The sequence below is a fragment of the Panthera uncia genome (genome assembly GCF_023721935.1).
Source record: "Panthera uncia isolate 11264 chromosome B2 unlocalized genomic scaffold, Puncia_PCG_1.0 HiC_scaffold_24, whole genome shotgun sequence".
Classification (NCBI taxonomy): Eukaryota; Metazoa; Chordata; class Mammalia; order Carnivora; family Felidae; genus Panthera; species Panthera uncia.
In genome coordinates, this window is record NW_026057580.1 from 41,101,869 (window position 1) to 41,106,649 (window position 4,781).

The 4,781-nt window shown below is 39.6% G+C and overlaps 1 pseudogene; it reads right to left on the reverse strand.

The window, feature by feature from the left end:
* Window positions 1-551: 551 nt before the first annotated feature.
* LOC125939093 (tigger transposable element-derived protein 1-like) lies at window positions 552-4,343 on the reverse strand (annotated as a pseudogene).
* Between the last annotated feature and the right edge of the window lie 438 nt (window positions 4,344-4,781).

Below are 4,781 nucleotides of genomic sequence, written 5' to 3' on the forward strand. Positions count from 1 at the left end.
TATGATATGTTTTGGTTTGTGGTTACTATAAGGTTCATATATAATATCCAAAATATATAGTAGTCTGTGTTAAGTTGGTGGCCACTTAAGTTGGAACATGTCCTAAAAGAACTTCATTTTTACTTTCATTTTTATGTACATATTGTCTTATTTTCCATCTTTTTATTTTGTGAGTCCCCTAATTCTTTTATTTGAAGCATATACATCTGTTTCCTTATTTTGACTAAATTTTTGGATTTTTTTCTATGAATTAGGCAAACAGCTACTTCTATATTTGAAGGGATGTTCTTATGTATGGTCATCCCCTATATAGACTGTGTGTGCTGGTGATTTTGGTTGGCTGGCTGGAGCCATGGCTGGTGTGAACTGGGGAGTCCCCAGGCACTTCATGCTGGGCCTGCTCTGGTAGGACGGCCAGAGCTAAAGTGGGTGTGTATGTGGGGGGGGGGGTTGGTTTTGGTGTTCTCTGCACAGAGGATGCCCTGGCAATATAGCTAAAGCTGATGCAGGCACAGGCTGGGAAAGTCTCAGGGTTCTCTATGCAGAGGGCATCATGGTGGTGTGGCAGGAATTGAGGCAGGGCACAGTCCAGGTAGTCCTGGGCACTCCTCATCAGTGACACTGGTGGGGCAACTGGAGCTGAGGCAGCACAAGGTGGAGTTTCCTGGGTGTTCCATCCAGGGTGCACCCTGGCAGAGCAGCTGGAATTGAGGCAGGCTGGGGTTTCCAGGGTGCTCTGCACTGGAAATGCCCTGGCAAGTTGTCTGGAGCTGTGTGTTATGGGCCTGGCATGTTTCAGGATGCTTTGTGCCTGTGTCACCTTGGTGAGATGGTTGGAGCTCACTTGGTGAGCTCACTTGGTGAGATGGTTGAACACTGACCAGGACTGGTATGTGCCGTGCTAGTGCCACATTCGTGGGACAGCTGGGGCTGGTATGGGCTAGGGATCTTGGGCTCATTGAGCTGGTAGGCTGACTATGGTGCCCAGATCCTGCTCCCAGCTGTACTATCACGGTGGAGGATGAGCATCAACTATCATGCTCGCCAGCCTCTCCAACCCAGAGAGAGTTCTGGTGCCTCCCTGCTGTTTCCCAGGGCCTTAGGGCTGATTTCTTTATATTCTAGCTGCCCTTTTAAACTGGCTTTGTTTTTTCTGTGACCCAGGGCAGATGAATCTGCTCATGATCCCTCAGTACTATCACTCCCTACTGCGATTTGCAGCATCACGGGTGGGGGTTCTCTTTGTTCCCGTGTCTCCATCTCTCTGGTTCTCTATGTGATCTATCTACTGTTGTGCAGAAGCTCTTCAATCAGCCCTCAGTTATTTTTCAGAGAAATTCCTCCATAAATAGGTAAAGATTTGGTGTGTCTGAGGAGAAGGTGAGTTCACGGTCTTCTTCCTACATTGCCATCTTGGACCAGAATCTGTTGTGTCCCATTTATGGAAATTAGCTATATGCTACTGCACAGATAGAATCTATCTACTTAATTTAAAAAAGTGCAAGTTAAAATATTGTTGATTAAACATTAAAACAAAAATAATTTTGCTACTCAACAGCAAATGAATTGAATATCTGAATAAAAGTTATAAAAATGGTGAAATGTTTATTTAGTTAACACAACTTATTGAAGTGGGGTTATTTAAATTTTTCTTCACCCATAGACAACCAGGTCCTACCTACCAATTCAAGGGTAGGTCAGTCTATTTATTGGTCTGGTTTATCAACATTAGAAAAATACCAGTCTCATGATGAACACATGCTTACTGCATTGACACAGCCAAGTGAATATAGTGAATCTTGCCATGTTATAAACTAGAAATTAGTGAAATGATGTAAGAAAACTCCTGGACTGGGTTTATAGGCCTGCTTTACCATCTCTTTTCTCTCAGTATAGAAATGTACTTAAAACTCTACCATAAATATAACAAAAAATGTTGTGACTCATATATCCTGTTCTAGGTACCACCATATTATTCTCTTTTTTACTCTTTATTATTTTGCTAGGGCTGCCATAACAAAATACAAAAGACTGTGTGAACTGAACAAAAGAAATTTATTTTCTCACAATTCTGGAGAGTAGAGTTCAGGATCAAAGATGTTAACAGGTTTGGTTTCTGAGGCCTCTCTGGCCTTGCAGATATTTGCCTTCTTGCTTTGTCTTCATATACTTGTCCCTCTGTCTGTGTCCTAATCTCCTCCTTTTATGAGGACACCAGTCATATTGGATTAGGGACTACTTACCCTGATGATCTCACTTAATCTTAATTATTAGAGGCATACCTTAGAGTTATTGTGGGTTTGGTTCCAGACCACTGGAATAAAGTGACGACCACAACAAAGCAAGTCAGATAAATTGTTTGGTTTCTTAGTGCATATAAAGTTATGGTTATACTATGCTGTAGTCTATTAAGTATGCAATGGCATTATGTCTGAAAAATGCACATACTTTAATTTAAAAATTACTTTATTGCTAAAAAATGCTAACCATCATCTAAGCTTTCAGCAAGTCATAACTTTTTGCTGGTGGAGGGACTTGTCTCAATGTTAATTGCTGCCGACTGATCAAGGTGGTGGTTGCTGAAGGTGGGGTGGCTATGGCAATTTCTTAAAATAAGACCACAGTGAAGTTTGCCACATCAATGAACTCTTCTTTTCATGAAGAGTTAATTGATGCTCTTTCTTAGTAGCATTTGATGCTGTTTGATAGCATTTTACCCCCAGTACAACTTCTTTCAAAATTGGAGGCAGTTCTCTCAAACACTGCTGATTTATCAATTAAATTTATGTAATATTATAAATCCTTTATCATTTCAACGATCTTCACAGCATCTTCAGGAGGAGATTCCATCTTAAGAAACCACTTTCTTTAATCATCCATGAGAAGCAATCTCTTGTCCATTCAAGTTTTATCCTGAAATTACAGAAATTCAGTCACATCTTCAAGCTCCACTTCTAATTCTAGTCGTTGTTTTTGTTGTTTTTGTCATTTCCACCATTTGCCATTTCCATCTGTAGTTATTTCCTCCACTAAAGTCTTGAGCCCCTCAAAGTCATCAATGAGGGTTGGAATCAACATCTTCCAAACTTCTGTTAATGTTGATATTTTGACCTCTTCCCATGAATCACAAATTCTCTTAATGGCATCGGGAATGGTGAATCCTTTCCAGAGGGTTTTCAATTTACTGTGGCCAGTTCCATCAGAGGAATCATTATCTATGGCAACTCTAGCCTTAAAAATGTATTTCTTAAGTAAGACATGAAAGTTGAAATTATTTCTTGATTCATGGGCCGAAGAATGTGTTAGCAGGCATGAAAACAACATTAATTTCATTGCACATCTCTATCAGAGCTCTTGGGTGATCAGGTACATTGTCAATGAGTAGTCAGAATTTAAAAGGTGTCTTTTTTTTCTAAGGAGTAGGTCTCATTTGGAAGCTTCAAATATTCAGTAAATCATGCTATAAACATGTGCTGTCATCCAGGCTTTGTTGTTCCATTTGTAGAGCACAGGCAGGGTAGATTTAACATAATTCTTAAGGATTGTAGGCTTTTCAGAGTGGTAAATGAGTACTGATTTCAACTTCAAGTCACCAGCTGCCTTAGCCCGTAACAAGAGAGTCACCTGTCCTTTGAAGCCAGACACTAACTTCTCTCTAGCTATGAAAGTCCTAGATGGCATCTTTTTTCCAATAGAGGACTTTTTCATCTCCATTAAAAATCTGTTGTTTAGTGCAGCCCCCTTCATTAGCTAGAACTTCTGGATAACTTGGTGCAGCTACACCAGCATTTGCTGCTTTGCCTTATACTTTTATGTTACAGAGATAGCTTCTTTCCTTAAACCTCATGAACTAACCTCTGCTAGTGTAGTACTTTGCTTCTGCAGCTTCCTCACCTCTCTTAGCCTTCATAGAACTGAAGAGAGTTAGGGTCTTGGTCTGAATTGGGCTTTGGGTTAAGTGAATGTTGTGGCCGGTTTGATCTTCTATCCAGACCACTAAAAACTTTCCATATAAGCAATAGGACTATTATACTTCACTATGTGTGTGTATTCATTGAAGAAACACGTTTAATTTCCTTCAAGAACTTTTCCTTTGCATTCACAACTTGGCTACCCATTTGGACCAAGAGGTCTAGCTTTCATCCTATCTCAACTTTCAACATGTCTTCCTCACTAAGCTTAATCATTTCTAGCTTTTGACTTAAAGTGAGAGACGTGTGACTCTTTCTTTCACTTGGACACTTAGAGGCCACTGTAGGGTTATTAATTGGCCTAATTTCAATGCAGTTGTGCCTCAGGGAATAGGAAGCTTGGGCATAGAGAGATAGTTGGGAGAACAGTGGTCAGTGAAGCAGTCACACAACATATATCGATTAAGTTTACTGTCTTACATGGGCATGATTTGTGTTGCCCCAAAACAATTACAATAGTAACATCAAAGATCATTGATCATAGATCATCATAACAAACACAATAATAATGAAAAATTTGAAATATGACAAAAATTACCAAAATGTGACACAAAGACACAAAGTGAACAAATGTTGAAAAAATGGCACCAATAGACCTGATGCAGGGTTGTGACAAACCTCCAATTTGTGAAAAATGCAGTATCTGAAATGCAGTAAAACATGACATATCAGTACCTATTTAAAGAGCCTATCTCCAAATACCATCACATTCTGAGACACTGAGGATTAGGATTGCAAAAAGGTCACCACAATACCTTGTTAACATTAGTCACCATACATAATTATAAAATTTTTCTTTTTTTATGATGA